The sequence below is a fragment of the Danio rerio genome, chromosome 20 (genome assembly GCF_049306965.1).
Source record: "Danio rerio strain Tuebingen ecotype United States chromosome 20, GRCz12tu, whole genome shotgun sequence".
Classification (NCBI taxonomy): domain Eukaryota; kingdom Metazoa; phylum Chordata; class Actinopteri; order Cypriniformes; family Danionidae; genus Danio; species Danio rerio.
Genome location: NC_133195.1, coordinates 44786283 through 44811712, shown reverse-complemented (window position 1 = coordinate 44811712; position 25430 = coordinate 44786283). Strand labels below are relative to the sequence as shown.

Sequence of the window (25430 nt, the reverse complement as noted above, 5' to 3'; positions counted from 1 at the left end):
ACCGATTAAGGCTGATGGCAACCGATTAAGTTCTTATTTTATCTAGTAATCTGTTAGCTCCACGTTTAATGATAATTTGAGAAAATATTCATGGTACGATAGCAAAAAAAAAAAAAAAAGAATATTTAGTGTGGATGGTCGCAATGTTTAGACGCAAACAAAACAATATTATTTATAAATAGATTATACATGTCATCTAGAGAAAAACTATGTAAAATTCGCTTATTTTTGTGATAGCACGCTCCTGTGCTGACTGTTTTTGTTTTAAAGCAGAAGTTGGTTTCATAATAAACACATGCGTGACTAAACTCATGATCCACACTCCAATCCAGACGGTGGCGGTAATGCTCCAAAAAGCTGGTTGTCAACCACCATGGCACGAAGATCACAAGAAGAAAAAGTTTGGTTTTTCAAACATTTCACGTGTATTCCGGTCAGAAAGGTAAGCTTTTTACTGCTTGTGTACTGTATAATTAGCGAATTTAGAGCTTAAAACATTTCCACGGTGTTTGGTTGTAACAGCGTTTAGTAATTTAAAACAGTTTGATACGAAATGTAACTTGCTTTAAGAAACACGACTGGAGCTAATGTATGCTAACGCTAACAGTTACAAACAGCCTGAAAGTTCATTTTCCTTTAACACAATGTTAGATTGTAACGTGTGTAGTAACTGAAAACTATTTTAATTATTTTAAAGAAACATGAAACGAATTTGTGTGTATGCTAACTTTGCGTTAAAGAAAGTTTCTGTAGACGAATCCATTAACTTACATGGCAAAACGTGTTTTTTTCCTGATTTAACATTATAAAGTACCGTGGATGTTGAAAAAATCATTGTACAGGCGTATACTTATCCAACAGTATTAATTCTGTGATTGTGTAAATAAAAACTAATCGTTTTGAATTAATAAAATATTATTGTTTATCTTGTTTATGCAGTTAGTCACGAAAAGTGATCGAAACTCGACTGTTTACTATTCTCTTTAAATTATCCAAGAGAAATATATTACTATGCACTTTAATTCATATGTGTTAGCCTATGTGAATCAATTATATCTTTTGTTCAAGCTGTAATGGTCAGTTAATGTAAAACTGAACGTCTTAAAGCAGATTTTGATGTTTTTTTGTTTGTTTTTTATGTTATTGACAGTGATAAATTCTGATTTAAATGAATGTGTAACAATATTTGTTGGTTAAGTCTCATTGTTCTTGTTTAACAAAGGTTAGTGAGATCATTTTGCAGTACATCACGACCAAAGAAGTCAATGGCACACTCTTTTGAACGTGAATAGGCATGCTATAGTTGTGTGCTAAAAGTCCATTATAAGCTGTAAACTGCTGATACATTTTCAACATAGATTGAGCTTTTCAGACATTACATTACTAATTGCTTCACAAACAGCTGAAATGGTTTATTGTTATTGGCTATCATCATCAAACATTTTTCACAATGGTAGGTTAATCTTCATGGGTACAGAATAATGCATGTGCTTGGCCATCTTACAAATCTATGTCTCAGATTCATAAGGCTGTCACTCTGCATGAATCTCCGAATAAATCTTGTGCAACCTTCTGTGTACTGATTATTTACACTATAGGTATTATATGCATTAATTAACTTTGATAGTATTTCAGGATTTGAACTTTTCTTTACGGGAGGTTAACAACAATGTGATGTTTATTATAGATGCATATGAGGAAGCTCGACTCAAACATCCACATGCAACTGTGATTTCTGACTGGTAGACAGATGAGGATGAGGATCGCCTGTCATACATCTAAAGACAGAACAGGTTTGTTTGCAATTATTTTAAACACATACTGTCAACATTGTCATTGATCTATTACAACCTGTGAGTTTTGCCCTGGCACTATACTAAAGTGATGTTTTGTTTTGTAAATGTATCTGATCAAGGGACAGTATAGACGCATCTATACCATGATGAAGAAAAAATACTTGGAACAAAGAGGCTGGATAAAAGGCAGGTATGAAGATTTCAGAAATCAATGCAGCACCACAAGTACCATCACCATCAATGACTATGGCAGAAATCTTAAGACCACCATGAAGATGCACAGATACTGTACATTCCAGTACACCAGGCGTGTCCAAACTGCGGCCCGCGAGGCTTTTTATAAATATCAATAGAATCTGGCCCGCTATACAAAAATGAACGTAATTCAATAAATAACCACCGGGTGTCGCTATTACATGCATTCAATTAAGCAGCAGTTCTTGTTACTATCTATCTATCTATCTATCTATCTATCTGTCTGTCTGTCTGTCTGTCTGTCTGTCTATCTGTCTGTCTGTCTACACACAGTTGAAGTCTGAATTATTAGCCCCTCATTGATTTATTTCTTCTTTTTTAAATATTTCCCAAATGATGTTGGAGAAAGACTTATGTTTTATTTCGGCTAGAATAAAAAGCGGTTTAAATTTTTTTATGAACCATTTTAAGGTCAAAATTATTAGCCCCTTAAGTCTTCAGAACAAACCATTGTTATAAAATAACTTGCCTAATTACCTTGACTAGTTAACTTGATTAACCTAGTTAAGCCTTTAAATGTCACTTTAAGCTGTATAGAAGTGTCTTAAAAATATCTAGTCAAATATTATTTACTGTCATCATGGCAAAGATAAAATAAATCAGTTATTAGAAATGAGTTACTAAAACTAATATGTTTAGAAATGTGTGGAAAAAAATGTTTAACTCTATGTTAAACAGAAATTGGGGAAAAAATAAACGGTGGCTAATAATTTAGGGGGGGCTAACAATTCTGACTTCAACTGCATTTATATATATACATATATATATATATGTGTGTGTGTGCGTGTCTGTGTGATGTATGTAAAATTTGGCCCGCGACGTTTGTTTTTTTGCATCTGGCCCTCGGCCCAAAAAGTTTGGACACTCCTGCAGTACACCTATGAACATTTACAGTCTTTGTTCTAGTGCAGTTTGAGATCAAGACATAACTTATTGCATCTCGTGATGTCTTTGTAAGAATTGAAGACATCACTAAATTTGTTAAGGTTTAATGCAGCTAGAAAGTAAAGATCAACTAGAGAATATCAGCAGTGTCTAACCCACTGTTGTATTTACAGAAGTTGTATGAGAATAAGCTACAGGTTGATTTATACTAATCTGTTATTTTTCTTTTTTAGCACGACTGACTGAAGTTTTAAAATCATGCAACGTCATAAAGCAGCAGCTGGGCCTGATTCTCACAAAACCAAAACAGACGTGATGAAATTCCAGATGTAAACACATTTGACCTTCCTTTGGTCAATTTGATTTGGAAAAGCTTGAAAATCAACTAAAGGAGCAGCCCGAACAAATGAAGAAACTGGTAAGTTCAAGCTCTTGCTAATTTCAAAGTGTTTTAAGTTTATTTGTTTTTTTTTTTTTATTGTTTTTTTTGCTTCGTAGGTAGCCTACTTTTTTCCTAATTTTTTCTTTTTTTTTTTACATTAGTACTTGTTCACTACTAATTATCTGTTTATCTTTTAATCACAGATGGAGTGAGGACAAATGTCCATACCACGCCACTGATAAAGAAGTGGAAAAATGCATTACAAGGTAGCTACAACTTGCCCCTGACCGGGATGGAGGAAGAAAGAAGAGAAAGCTAATGTGTCAAATGTCTACATCACTATTTTGTTTTATTTTTTAAACAACATTTTAAGTGTATTAGGATGTTCCCTGATACTTGAACAATTTGTTTCTTTCATTTGCATTTATATGTATATGTATATATATGTGTGTGTGTGTGTATATATGTATGGTATGTAGGTATGTATGTATGTGTGTGCGCCAAATTCTGAAGAAACATCTTGATACATTTTTAATAAACGTAATACAAATAAAATTATAAATATAAAATTGCACAAGACGTGTATATATATGAAATGTATAATCATCTCACTCATGTCTTGCTGTTTGTGCAATTGATTTTGTTCAAGTTTATTTAAAAATAAGTTTGACTTTATACTTCTGCAATTATTTATATATATATATATATATATATATATATATATATATATATATATATATATATATATATATATATATATATATATATGTTTGTTTATTATTATTTTAATGTTTTATTAAAAATGTTTCAAGATGTTTCTTCAGAATTCTGCAGTACTTTTTACAAGTTTGACTTGGATATTTTGCGGATTGTCATTGGTATTTTTAAGATGTTTCTTGCTATATCTTAAATTGGTTTCTATATTTAGGTTGATGTAAAATTTAGCTGTTTGTACAAATTTTTAATTCAAGTCTATTGGGAAAACAGGGTTGTTTTAAAAACATCTGTGTTTGTGTGTAATTTTTAGATTTTTTGTTTAAATCTTTCTGTGTGTCTTTAATGTGTTGTTTTATTGTTGTTTTTATATTGATATTCTTGTGCACTACAAAATTATTTATACAATTTTAGTACTATTTTTTTCTTGCAATTAATAAACGTTTAACATTTATTTATTTTGTCATTTGTCTGATTATTTTCGTTACAGAATGTGTATGCAGTTTGCACTTTATTCAAAGGTTAAACACAGTGCTTACACTTTGTGTTTACATTATAGCCTGTGTTTGCTGTTGTATAAATTGAAATGGTTGTAATACCATATATTAAGTACCAATGTAATACCAAAAGGTTTTATAAGGTGTATAAATACGGAGTCGCGCCAGCTCCGGGCCGCAGCGCACATTACCCTCGCGCCGATTCTGGCGCGGATGCGCAGCGTCGGCTCGCTTACGGCCGCCGCATCTGGCCCGCTTGATTCGGGCCGGAATCGGGCAGTGAGTCCACAGGCATCCGGCCCGAGTCCGGCAGCCGGAGTTGGGCCGAGGGGTAAGTCTTCGGCAGGCGACAATCTAGCCGGAACTGGCCCGAGTGTATTTTGCTATCTGGGAGAATTATAATGTTCTATCTGACATTTTTGTCAACATTGAGTTATTAACATATTCCTATTAGATGACAACTTGTTTACATTATGTGATGTTTTTTTATAAGTTATGCACATTAAGACTACAAGGTTGTTTCTATGAGTCAAGCAGCATTTCGAATGCACACGCACATGGACCAATCAGGATCAGCTTTTTATGTCACTCCAACAAACTGCTCCATTGTTTAAAAGATTTTATAGATTAAATGTGAAATATTTTTATTTATTATTAATTGGTCCTTCTGCTTGCATTAGATATGGTGATTGGCTCATAGAAAGAACCTTATCGAGCTTTAGCTAAAGTTTGACGATAAAAATTCTCAGATAAAACCTGTTGTGTTTTTAAATAAAAAGTCTTAAATTTTAAACATTTTATAAAAAATGGAAAATTATGGTTGACGCCCTGGCGCATGGTCTAACAGGGAAGTGCTTATTCTCTTAATGAGTCATGGGTGTATTTTGAGCATAAAATTCACTAAACCAATCAGAGTCTCATCTCCCATTCACTTAAAAGTCAATTGTGTAGTGCTATGGTGAATTTGCTATTTACATAGCGGACTTTGTAAGTAGAAAAACTGAAAGCTTCATAAGTGAGAAAACAGTTTAACACCATCTGCAGTGGGAGGATAAAGAACAAGCCTCGTCCAGTCGGCCTCTTTACTTTCTCTTTACTTTACTTTTACTCTTTACTCCTTTACTTTAGTGGAGTAAGGAAACGGTGTTGTACGCACTCCACTGAAGATATTCATTAGCCTATACCAGCTTTTAGTTGGTTAATGGCGCGGTCTATTTCAGTTCCTCAAAATAGCAACGCGAAAACACCTTAAAGAGCCCATATTATACATGAAATAGGGTCATATCCTGGTTGTAAGGGTCTCCAACAACAGTCTAATATGCATGCAAGGTCAAAAAACACTTTCATGGTCTTATAATCTGCATTTATTTTTACCTAATTATCCCAGCGACTCCCGTATGAATCGTCCAGTGATTCATTTGTTCCCAAACCCCTCCTTAGCGCGGAGCTAATCTGCGCTGATTGGACCGATGACAGTCTGTCGCGATTGGTCGACTGCCTTCAGTCAGAGAGGGAAATGGCCAATAGCTAATCAGCAATTTAAAAAGTAATCACAGTTCATACACGCTCGATAGTGTAGACGTGGATTTTAGCTGCCACACTATGGCGAGTGGATAGTGCCACGGATAACCAAACGAAGGAGACAGTCGTGTACTCGCCATACTACACACACACACACCTCCGGATGACAACGCTCCCGCTTCCGCCCGCACCCGCCAGGTTTTAGCCTGAGAAACCGCTCCGTTTTCTGCCCGCCGCGCCCGGTCCCGCTAGAGCGGAGAACACAACCAAAAATCACCCAGTATACAGTCCAGACAGCCAAGCTGTCTGTATAAATACACACACACAGCACAAAGCTCGTTCGTTCGTTCGTTCGTTCGTTCGCTCTCTCTCTCTCTCTCTCTCTCTCTCTCTCTCTCTCTCTCTCTCTCTCTCTCTCTCTCTCTCTCATACGCGCGCGCGTGCGCACTAACACACACACAAGCACCACGCAGACTCTCTCTTTCTAATTCGCATAGCAATATCCGTGATATTGCTAGACTGCCCGCTCCTGTCCCAAATTAAACCCGTTACCGACCGCTCCCGCGATTTATTCGGAAATTTATTCCCGCGGCTGTCCCCGCGCCAGATGTCTGCGGCGCGGGAATAAATTTCCGAATAAATCGCGGGAGCAGAACTTTAGCACGCAGCTCCATAAACAAACAGCACGCGTCGCGTTTTTAACGTGACTTTGCACGCGATAAGATAAAATATCCAGTTAACCTGATACAGTACACGCGGTTACAAGTAACAAATCACAACTAAATACATTTGCAAGCTAGAGTCAACGAGGCAACAACTTTAACCGCACGTACTTACACTTGAGAAATGGAAGAAACCCATCCTGACGTCCATCAGTTACTCTTTACTGATCCTTCCTTTAACAAACTCAGATGAAGTATTCTTTGTAGCATGTAGCTTCCAGAAGTTTCCAACTGCTTGGTTATAATGCTGATGTTTCATCTTTGGGTAGAGACTCAATATAATGCCCATCTGCAGTGTGACTTCAATCGACCGGCATGTTTGTGTGCGTGTGTTTGTGGGTGTGCGTGTGTTTGTGGGTGTGCGTGTGTGTCTGGGTTTCTGCGTCAGAGGGTGGGGCCTCAGGTTTGAAATCTCCCGGGTTTGCGCGTGCACGTGAATAACTTGGTTTCGTTCGTACGTCATGGCGAAACACCTAATGAGTCGATATCAAGGCGACTCGTTTGAAGCACTACGAGTCGACTCTTTTATAGATGAATCAACCGTTTTAAACACTGTATTCTTACAGATTTAAGCCTTAGCTGGATACTTCACTTCACTTAGAGCTGTGTTACACACTACATGGAGGGGAATTTTCAAAAACCCATAATATGGGCTCTTTAACACCTCCTTTTTAGACCGGCACACCCATGAGTTAAAAAAGTGGCTCAAATGGATTTGCTATTTAAACAACATGGCGCAAAACATGAAAAATAGGGTAGCACTGGTCTCAGAATAGCAACAAAACCTGCCATACATGTCTTGCGTCTTATTGCGTCTGGTGTATGATAGATATGTGTTTGTAGCCTACAGCATATGACCCAGGCATATCTTAAAGCTCTTGAAATCTGCATGAAATTAAAATGTACAATGTTTAATTTGCTGGTGCACATTCTTAGTCTTAAAGAGAACAAATAATTTGCAAGTTAATCAACCTAAAATAAAAGTGTTTGTTTTGCTAATCTTTAATCAAAATCTGATCATTTGCTTCCGCTTTGGAATGCTCAGCCTGATCTCATCAGGAAACTTAACTATTTTACATATTGTCAGAAAAGGGTAATTCCTACGATTGTTAAAAGCATGTCTTAATATATTACTGTTGAACTATTAATATTATTAAACCACAGTATTTACACAATGTTATACTTTAAATGCACATAGCAAAAGACTAATATATCTACAAACCGAACCGACTTTAGAAATCCTGTAGCGTCTAAAAGGCTGATGGTGCTCACCGTTTCCTTTCACGTCTGAGTTCAGTTCTCTCAACAGGCCTTCAGTAGCAGTAAATCTTGGATTCAGGGCACTGGTTCAGCCTCACAGGGAATCTGATGGATCGCCCTCACCCTGCATATAAGCCATGATGAAGAACGCCAGCAGCCCACCTGGCCCTCTGGAATACAGATAATATTACATTCATACACACTTCAAAACTTGAGCTTCAGCTAAACTTCCCCTTACACTGCATTCAATGGCTGAAAGCAGGCCATAACATGGTATTCCTTGAAATACCTTGCAGCATAATATAATTTGATGCCTATAACAATGATTGATTGTTTCAAAATAGCTGAGGATGTCAATGTAACAAGTTCTTACTCTCAACTTGTCACATATTAACCTCCAGCATCATTTTTATAAAGGCACAGGGTAATTATTAAGAAACCTAACTGCTTTAAATCAGAAACCTTTGGTATTTGTTAACAAACTGATGCTATGTGCATGTTTAGGTTCTAGATTTAATTAGTTTATACCTTTATAGATCATTTTAGAGTAGTTGGGTGGCACGGTGGCTCAGTGGTTAGCACTGTTGCCTCACAGCAAGAAGGTCGCTGGTTCGAGTACCGGCTGGGCCAGTTGGCATCTCTGTTTGAAGATTGCATGTTCTTCCTGTGTTGACATGAGTTTCTACCGGGTGTTTCAGTTTCCCCCACAATCCAAAGACATGCAGTATAGGTGAACTGGATGAACTAATTTGGCCGTGTATGGCCGTGTATATATATTAGTGTATGAGTGTGTGTGTGAGTGTGTGTGTGTGAACTCAGTCCTGGGTTGTGGTTAGAAAGACATCCGATGTGTAAAACATATGGAATAGTTGGTTAATTTCGCTGTGGTGACCCCTGATAAATCAGGGAGTAAGCTGAAAGAAAATGAATGATTGAATTTTTATAATGAATAAGCCTATCCTCAAATCAAACCATTTTATTAAACACAATGTACAGTCTTGGGTTGTTTATTGCAACACATAATCAAAATTGCACACTTAACCAAAATAATTGACTAGTACAATTTTGTGTGGAAATCGGTGGCTTTTATTGACAAAGTTTTTACACAAGGTGAAACTAAACAGCCATAGTTGAATTAACATAGAACTGCTGTACACAGAATCTTAAGTTAAGTTATATGTTAAGTCAACTAGAATGTTTTGATAAATCTTGTTGAATGGTAATTTACAATCGAAACTGACATCATGATATTAACAGAGGATATCTGGATATTGAAGTCTTTTTCAAAGTTCACTCTAAAATCAGTACAATCTTCTGAAACATTTTGAAAAATATTGGTGACTGAACTGGTGATGGTAATCAATGACTTTAATATAGAAATCAGTTTTAACGTTCAACTGTTTGTTTTTCAGAATTATTATTTTTTTGTTCTTAGCAGGTTTGTAAAAATTCAAGATGTGAGTAATTGATCACTGTTTTTATTTTGGAGTTAAATATCAAGCCTGATTCCAAAGGAAAATGTAACTGTTTTACATATTGGCTGTAATTATTGGCTAACTGTCATTTTGTACAAAAATAAAAAACGGGAAAGGATAGAGACGTTATATATATATATATATATATATATATATATATATATATATATATATATATATATATATATATATATATATATATATATATATATATGCATGTATGTTTCTGGTAATGTGTGAAATTCGAATCTATAGCATGCTAAAAATGAAAATCAACTCATAAAGGGATTGCTGTGTCGTAATGGGCGACACAGTGGCGCAGTGGGTAGCACGTTCGGCTCACAGCAAGAAGGTCGCTGGTTCGATCCTCGGCTCAGTTGCCGTTTCTGTGTAGAGTTTGCATGTTCTCCCTGCGTTCGCGTGGGTTTCCTCCGGGTACTCCACAGTCCAAAGACATGCGGTACAGGTGAATTGGGTAGGCTAAATTGTACGTAGTGTATGAGTGTGTGTGTGTGTGTATGTGTGGATGTTTCCCAGAGATGGGTTGCGGCTGGAAGGGCATCCACTGCGTAAAAACTTGCTGGATAAGTTGACGGTTCATTCCGCTGTGGTGACCCCAGATAATAAAGGGACTAAGCCGACAAGAAAATGAATGAATGAATGAAAAATACGTAATGTTTAATAAAGGCTTTTGTTGTGCTCTTCTGACACTATGCCTAAATGATACTTGTCATTCTATATAATGCCTAGAAATTGTATAAAATGCCTAGAAAGTGTGCAAAATCTTTTACAAAAAAATTATATTTCATACTTTGCCTAAAACCATCAGGCATTCTGTACATTTCCTAGGCATTCTTTACAATATCAGGAGTATTTCAGAAACTGCTGATCTACTTTACGCACAACCATCTCTAGAGTTTACAGAGAATACTCTGAAAGAGAAAATATCCAGTGAGCCGAAGTTCTTTGGACGCAAATGCCTTGTTGATGCCAGAGGTCAGAGGAGAATGGCCAGACTGGTTCAAGTTAATAGAAAGGCAACAGGAACTCAAATAAACACTTGTAACAACCAAGGTATGCAGAAGAACATCTCTGAATGCACAACACATCCAACCTTGAAGCGGATGGGCTACAGCAGCAAAAAACCACATCGGGTGCCACTCCTGTCAGCTGAGAACAAAAAAAATGAGGCTACAATTCACACAGACTCACCTAAATTGGACAATAGAAGATTAAAAACGTTGCCTGGTCTGATGAGTCTCATTTCTGCTGTGACATTCGGATGGGGTCAGAATTTGGCATCAACATGAAAGCATGGATCTATCATGCCTTGTGTAAAAGTTTCAGGCTGGGGGTGGTGGTGTAATGGTGCGGGGGATTATTATTTTTTTTTGCACATTTTGGGCCCATTAGTACCAATGAAGCATTGTGTAAACGTCGCAGCCTACCTGAGTATTGTTGCTGACCATGTCTATCCCTTTATTACCACAGTGTACCCATCTTCTGATGGCTACTTCCAGCAGGATAACTCGCCATGTTATAAAGAGTAAATAATCTCAGACTGGTTTCTTGAACATGACAATGAGTTCACTTACTTAAATGGCCTCCACAGTCACCAGATCAGCTTTCGGATGTGGTGGAATGGGAAATTTGCATCATGGATGTGCAGCCGACAAAAATGCAGCAACTATGTGATGCATCATGTTAATATGGACCAAAATCTCTGAGGAATATTTTCAGTACCTTGTTGAATCTCTGCCATGAAGGATTAAGACAGTTCTGAAGGTAAAAGGGGTCCAACCCAGTACTAGTAAGGTGTACCTAATAAAGTGGCCGGTGAGTTTGTGTATGTTTATATATATATATATATATATATATATATATATATATATATATGTTTTTATATATATATATATATATATATATATATATATATATATATGTTTATATATATATATATATATATATATATATATATATATATATATATATATGTTTATATATATATATATATATATATATATATAATTTAAATGTATTTTGCAGAACATTTATATTATGCACAATGTTTTGGGAAAGTAATACTGTTATAAAAGATTGTCAAAACGGATAGTTTAAAAAAATATCTTCTTTTGAAATAACATATGAAAAATGTATGAAAAATCATTAGCATAACTATTTTGAGGATTAATAGTGCGTTTCATAAACAGCAAATCAACATTTGCCTCACATAAATATATGACATTTTAAAATCTAGCTAAATACAAAACAATAATTGAAATAAATTCTAATAATATTAGAGTTTTGTTACAGTATTTGTGATTCAGCCAGGGCGAGCTTAATACATTTCAAAACATTTATGCATCCTACAGACTCCAAAGTTTTCAAAAGTAGTTTACATTTGTTTGCACGCCTTTAAATTATTAAACAGAAATATATGTAAGTGAATCAAAAAGTGAGTTAAGATAGAATCAAGGCAAGGGAGAGTGTGCTTCTTCTGTGCGTATGTGTTAGGAGGATGTGAATCCAAGGCTATTTTGCCAGCGGAGAGATTCTGTTTTAATAATGCAATGTTGTGATTGGATGCACTCAAGCCACATTACTCATCGCTGAGCTGATAAAGCTCACAGGCAGCGTGAAGGTCACTTCACATAATGTGCTGCCTGCTTTTGGCCATAAAATGTGCTGTTTTGTCACCTATAGCCAAACTTCATCTTGTTTTTCTCCCAGCGTGAGGTACGATTTAATGCCTTAATACAGTTTAAGGCCTCTATCTGTCTGGATGTACTAGTCCAACGGCTCAATATTATGGACAAATACTGCTACACATAATCACTCTGATTTACACGCACACATTTATCTTCCTATTACATCTCTAGATAAGTAAAAAATCTCATAACTGGCAAAAGAAATGGGAATTTTTGCTTAGAAGGAAGAACTGTATTCAATTCTCTACTCCTGACTGTCTAAAGTGAGTCACGGCAGATTAAAACCCGCAGCAAATAGTTTTATAATCTTACAGGTGGAAAATGAAATGTTTAAGAGAAGTAGCCTTTTATGATGGTTTTTATAAATAGATTAAAATGCTTAAAAAAAGAAAGAAGAGACTCCAGTTCTGTATATAAAATGATTTTATAGTCTCATGGTTGTATAATATATTCAGCACTGCGGGATGAAGTAGAATATTTCTGAATTTGTTGCACCATTGCACTTTACCTTCTTTAAAAATGCATTATAATAGATCAAAATGAATTTTTTGACATGCACACGGAGTACGCGTTGAAATACAGTGTGTAAAGATTAGAATGCTGACATTAAAGTGCCCTTATTACGGTTTCTTAGTATCCACACATTAATAATGTAGACTGGTGAGACTCAATTTTAAACTGTAGATCCTAAAGATTTCAAGCTATAACCATCAAACTTGAATCAGACCTTTAAGATGTTCTGTAAAAGAGAATCGGGTCTATTAAAATCCTCTACATCAGACACAAATAACGAAGTAATGCGACTAAAACAATAGAACTGTTATTCTCTGTATACTGAGTGCAGCATGGCACGAAGAGACACGCAAACTCCATACAGTGTTTGACATGGTAGTTTCAAAGTTTTTGAAACATTACATCTTACTAAAAATATAACCCATATGCACCCAGTTCAAGATTGTGATTAACAAAGCCTAGTGACAGGCCTAGATAAAGCTAAAACATGTTTAAAAAACATGCTAATTCAGTTTAACAACATGTGTGTAACAAGAGTATGCAACACAGGCTAAAGCTGTGGTCACACTGGACTTTTCTTTCTATTTATTTGCACGCAAATGCGTCAGACTGGAAACCAAGTTCGTGCGTCAAGTTTCACAGTTCACTGCGTTGCAAAGTTCAAGCTTGGTGAACTCTGACCTACGAAATTGCATCACTTGACTTTGTTTGACCAGTCGAAGATCAAAATATGACCTTTCTGTACAGAAATGTAAAATATGGAGCAATGGCTTGCTTTTTAAAATGTCTAATCATCTTGTTTAATCCCAGCCCTATTCGCAGCACCGTACGACAGAATTTCGCAAACTTTAGTGTGACCGCAGCTTTATTTTGAAAGCGTACCGCTATATACATTTTTGGAGAACGCCAAATACCTTCCTAGGAGGTACACTTTTTTGAAGTTTTTGTTTTCATGAATCCAACCGAGTTGCTGTGTACACTTTTTGAGATCTCAAATTTCTCTAGCGAGTGCCATTCATGCCTTCTCCCTCCCCCTTCCCTAAACCCAACCAATAATGTTTTTAAAAGCACCTATTGACCCACCTACCCTCTTCTCTAAACCCAACTGACAGTTTCAAAAAGCAATCCAGAAAAAGAAAAGCCCTTCACTGATTTTTACAATTTCTTTTTTTTTTTTTTTTTTTTACATTTTACCACATTCTCACCCTGTTATTTACTGAACTATTTTTATTTTTTGGCTTTCTGTTTTTGTCTTACCCACTTTCTGCAATTATTCCTTGCCAGACTCGAACCCTGTTGTCACGGTCAACTAACGTCCGTCAACATACCAGCCAAGCCACTGGACAAACTGGTAACAGTGTAAAAGCCGTCCATACAGAGTTGAGTGGTGAGTTGGTAAGCGCAAAAAGAAATAATGTCATACCGCCAAGTATCATTCATTTTAAAGACAAAATGCAGCCATATGTACTTCTGGCTACATAATTCGCGATCTCCAGAAACTTATGTAGAGCTACATTTTCTGAATGAACCTGTGTTGAGAGTATGCAAGCTTTGAGACATATACTACCTCCTCATTAATGGACAGTTATGTTGCTCAGGTATGTCCCCTGTCAATCATCTCGACACATCATTCACATTTATTTATATTAAATTACTTACCGTATTGGAGATTAAGTAGCAGCAGGTTAATCTGACATTTGCGCGCTTTTCATGCAGAGAAATCTCCTTAGGTCATTGCATAATTACGCATTCAGAAGTTAATGTCCAAACACGTCTTTATATAAGTTCACATTGTTGTTGCGTATGAAATATCACCGAAAAGTAATTGAAAAATGATTCAGTAAGTCAGATTTTAAGTGGAGTTTCACAAACTAATTTCGAGGGGACCATGTGATATGATTGATCGCAGCTAGTCTTTTATCTGTAATCATTAGTAATCAGATCATTCCAAACTCACTAAAAATAGCCCGACTAACATTACTCCCTCATCTTCATTTTGTAAGAATCCTCCCTTCCACCTCATCTACCCCTTTCCTCCTTTACCAGGGAGCTCAATTTTTTCAGAGCACAGGGTTTTCTCCCAGGACAGCATGCCAAAGAAACTTTTGACATACTCTTTCCAACATACTACATACTAATTCTATTTCCAACTACTATTTAGATGCGAATCTAAGTATGCGAATTGGGACGCAGCATTTCTTGCGCATAAAATATAAACATCCCACATCTGCAGACCTATAAAAACACTCACAACATCACTTATAGCCTATAGCAGGAGGATTTCTTCTGTGCTCTGTTTAGACATATTCAGCTTTAAGATTACAGCTGTGCAGTGGAGTGTCTCTCTCACCGCTTCACTCTTTGATTCGCATCATTAGAAACCATTAGAGAGGAAAATCTGTGTCACCTCGCCATTTCAGCCATTCAGTCCCTCTGGCTCCTCCAGAACTGATATGTGTCACTATACTGCTCGTCATACAGAACATCCTCATCCCATCAGGATTTCATCATTCATCAGTCTTACAGCTTATATGCTAATCTCAGGTTTTTGGACACTGCAGCTCTTTATATATGTATTGTATATACAGTATATATCCAGCTTGATCTCATGAGGAAACTTAACTATTTTTGGTTTTGTCAGTTTAGGGGTTAATTCATAAGAATTTATACGAGTTCAGTCGTATGAAAAATTTACTATTTTAAAAAGGAGGCATGGCGCCCAACGCCGCCCCTAAACCCAACCGTCATTGGGGGATGAGCAAATTGTACAAATTTGTATGAATGAGATTGTACTAATTTGTACGAATTAGCCACTAAATCAAAAAGTGTGGAATGGCGGCGAGATGGCTTAATATATAAGGGTATCCGTGGGGTCTTAAAAAGTCTTAAAAAAAATAATTAGGTCTTAAAAAGTCTTAAATTCACTGAATTAATGGATTATAGGTCTTAAATAGTTTTAAATAGTCTAAATTTTACTATGTCCATGTAAAACTACTCAATCAGGCAAAAACGTCATCCAATCACCAACAATCCATCTCAATAAAACCAACATAGGCTAATTTTGAAAACGTACCCCTATATACATTTATGGAGATTGCGAAAAATATGTATGACTACATTTCATCTTTAAAACAAACGCTACGGGTTGGTTGGCCGTTCCGTTTTGCACTTACCAGCTGATCGTTTACCTCTGTATGGATAGCTTTTCCACTGCTATAAGTTTGTCCAATGGCTCACGTATATTGGTAGACTTGTGATGTGGAGCGGAGTTAACCACAACGATGCAGTTCAGAAAGCAGGTAAGAAAAAAAATAAATAAAAATAAAATAAACAATAACAGGGTGAGAATGTAGTAAATGTATTGTATTGCCTGTTTTTTCTGTGATGTGTATAATGTGAAAGCTGATGTGGTTTTGTAAAGCCAAAAATACATTTCCACTTGTGCACAAGAAAGAAAGTAAAGTAAAATCTGAAAATGTTTTAAAAATCTGCATGCCGCGAGGGCTTTTCTTTTTCTGGATTGCTTTTGAAAACACTGTCAGTTGGGTTTAGGGAAGAGGGTGGGTGTTGGTCAGTCGGTGCTTTTGAAAACACTATCAGTTGGGTTTAGGGAAAAGGGTGGCTGGGGTCAGTCAGTCAGTCAGTCAACAGCAGCCTCTGGTGGATTTATGCAAGAAGAGCAGGCACGGATAGCACATCGGGTTCCGGGGATTTGCGAAAACAAAAACTGAAAAAAAAGGAACCTCCTGGGACATATTTGGTGCTCTCCAGAAATGTCTATATGGATAAATATTCAAAATGAGCCTGGGTTGAATAAAACATTTAACAAAACTTTATTTATAACTCATATTATAATAGCCAATTTAATAGCTGTATAAAAATATGGTTTAATTATCTTCCTTACAATAAAATTGGTTTGAAAGTTATTTGTGTTCTGTTGATTGTGCATACATTTAGTTTATAAGTTTTTAAAGAGCTTATACGTAGTGCTTAAAAAATAAGATGAGTTTATATACGACTGTGGTTGTTTTTGCTTGTCTGACACATTATGTGGCTAAGAAATAACTTTTTGATGGGGTAAGTAAAAATATTTTCCACTAGACCAACTGGGCCATTAGTAGAAGAAAAAAAACATCCATAGCATGTAGACCTGTATAAGTCTAAAATATCATTCATAATAGTTTTAAAGGTCCAAAAAATTCTCACATTTTACTTGGTGATAGCTGATAAATTCTAATTCTAATAAAATGTCGCATAAAAACTGCTTGATATTTGATTTAGTATCATTTTTCAAATGTGCATTTGTGTGATTAGGAGAAACGAACCTATGCACGAAAAAACCTGTCTTCCAGATGTGAACTAAATCACAAACAATCTTGAGATTTTGTGTGGCCGAGTAGTTTTAGATGTACTCCTTACAAACACCATCTAATTAATGTCCTTTGCAATTAAAAAAAGCACAGTGCAAATGATTTATTTGAGAATGACGAGTGGGGAGTTTTGCTTCGCTTTTTCAATATTCTGTGCTTGTCTGCTCTGCAAAATAGCACTTTCCCACATCCAATAAATTTTTGGCATGCAGATGGCATGGATATTATTTTATTATATACATGCCATGGATATTATTTATATGGCATTTTATTATTTGCTGCATCCCAATTCCATCTGGAAGCAGACCTTGTGCACTTGCAAGGTGAGCTGCATCCAGTGCTTTTCAATGCAGACACCCAGCCCCAACCCTAACCATACCCCTCACAGTGATGTCACAAGCTTCACTGAGTGCATTGTGTCTGACATTGCATCATATGCAGTCTCAGCTTGCAAATCCAAGTCTACATACTATTGCCCCATTCACATACAATCTGTCCTAAATAGTATTCAAAAATAGAATTAGTATGTCCCAAAAGTGTTAAAAGTGTTAAACTACAAACATGACAGATGCGCAGTGACGTAGTACAAACTGTGTGGGCCCACCCTTTAAGCATTTTTCTGAACAAAGTTCACAAATGGATTGATTAATATGTAGCCAACTGGAAAATATTTCATTCACGTTTTCCATGTTACATTTCATTTGCAACAACAATGCGAACTCCTCAAGACATGTTTGGAAATAATCTTCTGAATGAATAATTATCCAAAGACCTGAGGAGATTTCTCTGCAAGAAAGACCAGCGAATGGCAGATTAACCTGCTGCTGAATCTACAGTCAGGTAGGTAATTACATTCTAAAGAAATGTGGATGAAAAAAGAAAGAAGACAAATTCTATAAAATCTTAAAACCTTTCATGATTTTTTTAAAAAGGCTAGGACCAGTCTAACTGGTTTTAATAAAAACAGAAGATTATTTTTTTATTTGTTTTATTTACATTTTTTTTTGTTTTGTTTTTGTTGCAGCTGTAAGGGCATCCACTGCGTAAAAACATATGCTGGATAAGTTGGTGGTATATTCCGCTGTGGCAAGGCCAGATTAATAAAGGGACTACGGAAAAAAAAAAATTAATGAATGAATGTTTTTTTATTTATTTACTACTATTATTGTATTTATTTTATTTCCTTTTTGAAATGTAGAAATATATATATATATATATATATATATATATATATATATATATATATATATATATATTATTAATCTATCATCACTATGGATTGTTTGTATATTGCATGTTTTATTGTCAATAGTGGTGTAAATGTTTGTTGGACCAAATAAAAAAAAAAAAAAAAAGAAATGTGAATGATGTGTCAAGATTGACAGGGTATGTAACTAAGCAACATTACGGTCTGTTAACAAAAAAGTAGTATGTCCTACTTTTCCTACACAAATAAACTACATACTTTTAGAAGGTAGTATAAGTATGCGAATTAGGACGCAGCAATTGTCTATATATGTTTTTAATTAACAGTTTACCATATTTACATGTGTATTTACATTTTGGAATTGCACTAAATGGCATTCAGTATTGCACTTTTTATTGCACATTTTTTATACTTTGAAAAAATAATGTGTAATAATAATAATTCCATTCATTTATATAGCGCTTTTCTGGACACTTAAAGCGCTTTACACATTTTTGAGGGGAATCTCCTCATCCACCACCAGTGTGCAGCATCCACTTGGATGCACCAGATCGCACACCCCACACCAGCTGATTGGTGGAGAGGAGACGAAGCCAATTATAATTTGGGGATGGTTAGTAGGCCAGGATAAACAAAACACACACAGACCATGCCCTCGGCTGATTACAGCTCTGCTTAGCCTCAGTGATGACCTTATGAGAGTTGAAGAGCGATAGCTGCTGGCCAAATAGATTGGACAATGGATTGTTGACTGGACATGGAAATTACCTCACAAAAAAACTGGTAATGAACTGCTTGTATTTATTGTACTTTTTTGTTTATCGATAACTCTTTCGCAATAGATTGTGTTGTTAATTTTTTTCAACAAGGTCACTTGGTTAAATTCTAAAGTAAAACTGTCATTGTCAACAGCTGTTAGTGCAGGTCTAATGCAAACTGAAAGCAAAATACCGGACATTTTTAATAAATATTGCTTACAGTAACTGAGATAATGTATGTATTTCCAACACAATTTCACAGAAATTTGAAACATTTGTATGAATTGTATGATCTCATTCATGCAATTTACGATTTGCTTATCCCCCATTGACATTTGGGTTTAGGGTTGGTTGGGGTTTGGTGCCACATCTCCTTTTATAGATCGTACATTTTCGCATGGCTGAACTCTTACAAATTTGTACTGTACTAATTCTTACGAATTAGCCACCAAACTGACAAAACGTAAAATACTGTACTTACGCTTTCTCATGAGATCAGACTGGTATTTTTATTGTCTATTATTAATTCAGTCAAAGTCAGGTTTTTCATCATGAATAGATAACATTTTTGAATGAGAAAGAGCCCTGAGCTCATAAATTTCTCGAGCCCGGGGCTCCCTCCCGTTTGCAAGGCGAGAGGGGAGTTTGAGCTCAGGTAGATCTTGAGAACTCCCCTGCTGTAGTAGCTAATAAACAGAAAGTGATTGCTCTTAAGAGGTAACTACTTATTAGGAGCATGTCTATGGTGCCGATTTGGATTAGTCAATTAACTTAAGTTGCATGTTTTTGGACAGTGGGAGGAAACCGCGGAACCTGTGGGAAACCCACGTGAGCACGGGGACAATGTGTAAACTCCGCACAGAAACGTCGGCTGGCTTGGTAAAGACTAGAACCAGAGAAGTTCTTGCTGTGAGGCAACAGTGCTAACCACTGGGTCACCGTGCCACCCATCTAGGAAAGGAGGAGAAGGGTGGAAAGGGAAATTCTTCAAAACGAAGATGGCTGTTTTATTGAACTTAGGGTATTTATAGTGGCTTAGGAATCATCTGATTGGTGAATCATAAATTTATTAATGCGGGACCAGCCACAAGCAATCATAAGCACGTGATCCATTCCAAATAAGTTTATAAAATACTTCACTTAAATTGGATTTTGTATATTTTTTTCTAATTTTTTGAGCTTGATAACTTGTTTTTATTTTTATTCCCAAAATCGACCACACTAGTAACAATGCAGTAACACATTAAATCAGAAACAACTATTGCAACTGAACCATTGACATTTTTCTTGATAGACAGACACTTTAGTTGCTCACATAGGACATGTTATGCTGCGTTCACACCAAACGCGGAACGCGTGTCAAGCGCGAGTGATTTACATGTTAAGTCAACGCAAACGCGCGAATAGACATCCTGCGGCGCGATACGTGCAAATGACTCGAATTGCGCAAATGATGCAGTGCGAATAGCGCGATACGCACGAATAGCGCGGGGCAAATTGACCGTTTTGCGCGGTTGACGAGCTTAACGAGCATTGCGCGCGAATCTCTCGAGTTCGAAAATCTGAACTTCAGTGGACATTCGCGACACGTTAACCAATCAGAAGCTTGCTCTTGTGGGGGCGTGATTGTGATGTAGAACCTGTTGATGGTGTCCCGGGGGAATTCCTCCAGGCGACACCGACAACAAGTCATCAAACGGCTTGGCTCAGTCAGAAGAACCACTGAAAATCTACGTCATCCAGGTTCAGTTTCTGGAGGAGTTTATGAGCTCACAGAGCTGGATGCACCTCTGAAAGGATGTAGTGGACTCAGACACGACCCTAAACGTATTGACGCTGTTTTTCAGTCTTCATTAAGCACATAAACACTGTTATTTTCTTAATAAAATCCATGTTAGCCATTTAGCTATGAAGCTAGAGTCATCAGGCAGACAGAATCCCTGTCCATCACGCGAATCCGCGTCTGTTCTGAAGTGAATTTGACATGCGAATGAAGCGGATTTCACGCGAGAATGAAGCAGGGTTTGACGCGCGAATGAAGCAAGTAAACTCAAATATTCACCCAGCTATTTACGCGCGAATAGCGCAATTTATCCGCGCGTTCCGCGTCTGGTGTGAACACAGCATCAGATTGAACGGATTACATTATACACACAAACGGATTTCTGTGTTAATCGCATTAAATTTAATGCTGTGATTCATATACAGTAACATGGGTTTTTGAAGGTTTTAAACTGAAAAACATTAAAACTTAACCCTTCCAGTGTTTTTAATCAGGTGTCGAATTTGAAACAGAATGGTCTTAAACTTCCATCAATTTTTAAGCTTTATTTAGCACAATAATGCTTTTTAAAATACTTTAAATATGTTGCAGTGACATTTTAAATTTCCTAAAAGTTGCTATATCCTTGCTCTACATCATTGTATCTGTACAATAATAAAAGTTATCAGCAAAGTACATGGGTAATCATCATCCTCCTCATCCCCACACTGATTTTCTATCATCTCTGCTCAATTTATGCTGCCATGCAGATGTGACATTGCAAAAGCCACAGTTTTCAAAGCCTCTCCATAGATTTGGGTTGTGTTCATTTATTCATCAGCACTGCTGGGACTCACTTCACAGAAGCACATCATTGCTGGAGCAGAAGGACATCTGACGATTATTTTTCAAAGTGTACCAATCCGGTGTTAATATCTGAGATCTTATTAATAAGACATCGAGAACTTTCTTAAGGTAAAAAAAGCATAGGTGAGCATTCTTCTACACATTTAGGTGGACGTACATGTGCTTTCTATTAACATATTTGGCATGACAGATGCTTCAGAAATTATGAATGCAAGACTTAATATAAATATGTAAAGAGAGAAAGACAGCTTTGTGTTGATATAAATACAGTGGACTTGGACCTAATATACTTAAGCGATATGCGTAATGTAGTTTCCCCCTCCAAAGACATGCGCTATAGGTGAATTGAATAAAATAAATTGGCCATAGTGTATGAGAGTGTTTATGTGAGAATAAGTGTGTATGTGTGTTTTCCAGTACTGGGTTGTGGCTGGAAGGGCATCCGCTGCATAAAACATATGCTGGTGTAACAATGGGAGTGACACTGACAACAGAAGGTAGGATCCAAATGCAGGTTTAATCGTAGTCAGGCAAGCAATGGTCAATACAGGTGTAAACAGGTATCTTGAGACAGTCCAGAATCATAGTCATAGGCAGGAGGTCGTAAGGCAGGCGGCAGACTAAGACAATACAAGGCTAAGGTCAATGAACAGGATAACAAGACAAGGAAAACGCGTTGTAGTGTTACTAGTACAGTTAACAAGACTCTGCAACCTGAATGAGTGAGTGTGCTGCTTAAATAGTGTGTGTTATCAGTCTTTGACAATCCTCAGGTGGTGCGAGTGTAATTAATCTAAAGGAGGAAGCAGGTGTGTGTGGGCGAAGAGCATGTATGAAGTTGAAGTCCATTTACAATCAGATTTGTAGTTCTGCGAGTGAAAATGTTTTCCAGCGACCTCTGGTGGTTAGAGATCGCTGGTGATTGTGACAGCTGGATTAGTTCTGCTGTAGTGACTTCTGACTAAGCCAAAGGAAAATGAACGCATAAATGATTTATTTAGTCCAATCGTTTTTTCTAACTTTAAATAGGTCAAATAATTGCTAAATATGTATTTAAGTAATTGTTTATTGTAAATGTTGAAGCTATACATTGTATAATGGCATTTGGCCACTAGGTGTCAGTACGATACTATATAACTGTTGCTTCACTGCGTTGAGGAAGAGTGTTGGTAGGAAGCACACAGTTTTTGACTGTTCTAGCGGCTACCTCCCTTCCTACAGAAGTATAAATCAGCCTTTAGTGCCTTTATTCATTTATTCAGTGAATACACACATATACATACTACGGCCAATTTAGCTTATTTAAGTAGTGGAAACCGGAGCACCAAAAGCAAACCCACGCCAAAATGGGGAGAACATGCAAACTCCACAAAGAGTGCCAACTGACCAAGCTAGGACTCAAACCAGCGACCTTCTTGCTGTAAGGAGACAGTGCTAACCACTGAGCCACCGTGTTTCCCGCCTGTTAACTATCTTTTTTTTATAATGCTCCATAAGCAACACAGAATTTGAGTGTCTACATTACTCCTTGCCATCAGCGCAATTATTCCAATGAAATAGTACACTTTGAAACTTATCTCATTAACAGAAAAAAGAGACTGATCCCTCCTCCTCATTTGCTTTTAACTCATCTCTAATATAGTTCATTCCTGCTCTGATTTTTTCCATTCTTCCACTGAACAGACCTGTTCATACTTTTCATTCATACAGTACCATCACATTTGTTCATACTTTTCATTCATACAGTACCATCACATTTATCGTTAAATTATATGGTATCAAATGAGTTTGGGCAAGGATAGATTTAACTGTGGCAAAGTTGAGATGGCATGCACAAAGGCTTTTGACATCAAATGGATTTTAGCGAGGGTAAAGACAGCAATTAGTTTCTTAGATACACTTGATTAAATCTCATAAATGGATTTAAAGAGAAAGAAATGTGGTTTCCATTCACTGTAATAAAACTAAAACCTTTCTTGGGCAGTGAAAGTCTTTTCAATGCACCAAAGGTAGGGGGAAAAAAATCTTGACGTATTCCATTCTACTATGCCAGGGGTTCTCAACTGGTTTGGCCATGGGACCCACATTTTTACATGGTCATCAACCCGCAACCCAAATTTTTAGGAACTATAATACAGTTTTAGGAATTATACTTAATTTGTATTTATTTGTTAACATAAACAAGTAGTGACAGATACAGCATAAGAAATTCACCAAGACTTACAAAAAAAAAACACAATTTTATTGCTGTCATTTAACAAAATGTATCAAATAACAGAAATATTACAAAGTAAAAATGACAAATACTGTTAATAATAAACTTAATAAAACATGTTTTCTGGTCCCTACTGAAAAAAAAACAGCTTAAACCAGCCTAGGCTGGTTTTAGCAGGTCGACCAGGCTGGTTTTAGAGGGGTTTTGGCCATTTCCAGGCTGGTTTCCAGCCATTTCCAGCCTGGTCTTAGCTGGTCAGGCTGGGAGATGACCAGCTAAAACCAGCTTGACCAGCCTAGCCAGGCTGGGAGCCCAGCCAAAACTAGCTATGTCCAGCTTAAACCAGGCTGGTCAAGCTGGTTTTAGCTGGATTTAGCTGGTCAGGCTGGAAATGGCTGGAAACCAGCCTGGAAATGGCCAAAACCCCTCTGAAATCAGCCTGGGCTGGTTTAAGCTGGATTTTTCTGCAGGGGTTTCTAAATGTTGTTTTAATTTAGAAGGTTTCATGCTCTCTTTTGAGAGCACCTCACTACATATCACACTGAGGCTTTAAGACTTTTTTGTCGTCAATATATATATATATATATATCCATACTTTACATATTCGGGGGTCGTACTTGTGCTTCGACATATTTGTTGCAATAACGAAATGAAATTTCACATTTCAAACGGTAGGATTGTCGCGCACGCATTTCAAAATAAAAGTCAAGTATAAACAAAAAAAGTTTAAAAATTTAACTTTTGTTGTTTTTTTGACCACACTGTAAATGTTCCTGCCACCCACTTTTGGGTCGTGACCCACCAGTTGAGAAACACTGCTCTGTGAAACCCTTAAGCAACATTTTTAACATTTTTGTGTTTTTATTTTGTGATCATTTTAATGTTTCCTTCAGCTTAGTCCCTTATTTATCAGGGCTTGCCACAGAGGAATGAACCACCAACTATTCTAGCATATGTTTTATGCAGCGTATGCCCTTCCAGCCGCAACCCAGTACTGGGAAGCAGCCATGCACTCTCACATTCACACTCATACACTATGGCCAACTTAGTTAATCCAATTCACCTATAGCGCATGTCTTTAGACTGTTGGTGAATCCAGAGCACCCAGGGAAAGCTCACAGGAACATGGGGAGAAAATGCAAACTCCACACAGAAATGCCAACTGGCCCAGACAGGACTTGAACTAGGGACCTTCTTGCTCTGAATATGTCAGTGCTAACCAGCTTGTACAAATAGCATTTGGGAGAAAATGGATATATTTCTGTTGGAATAATTAACATTCATTTCCTTTCATAAATCAGTTTAACACTAGTTACAACAGATTGCAACACAAAAGTTGCGCTTAAGAGCTTTCGGACAAAGATGTCCCAATTGAAACCTATTAAAATTGCATTTTTAATATTCATCCCATTAGCAAATCATGGATTCTTTGCTAACAGGTTTCCATTTTGTTTGCAAGGCTTCATAACTTTATACATTTATTTAGGCTATTTTTCTTAGATTTTTCTGGTATTGAGCATTGC

The 25430-nt window shown here is 36.7% G+C and overlaps 1 long non-coding RNA gene across 1 annotated transcript; it reads left to right on the top strand.

Moving 5' to 3' along the window:
* The first annotated feature begins 387 nt into the window (after positions 1-387).
* LOC137488683 (uncharacterized) lies at positions 388-3668 on the top strand. Its single transcript, XR_011007847.2, has 5 exons — positions 388-442; positions 1688-1793; positions 1916-1986; positions 3170-3354; positions 3522-3668. It is a non-coding gene; the product is annotated as an uncharacterized lncRNA (long non-coding RNA).
* Positions 3669-25430: the final 21762 nt, after the last annotated feature.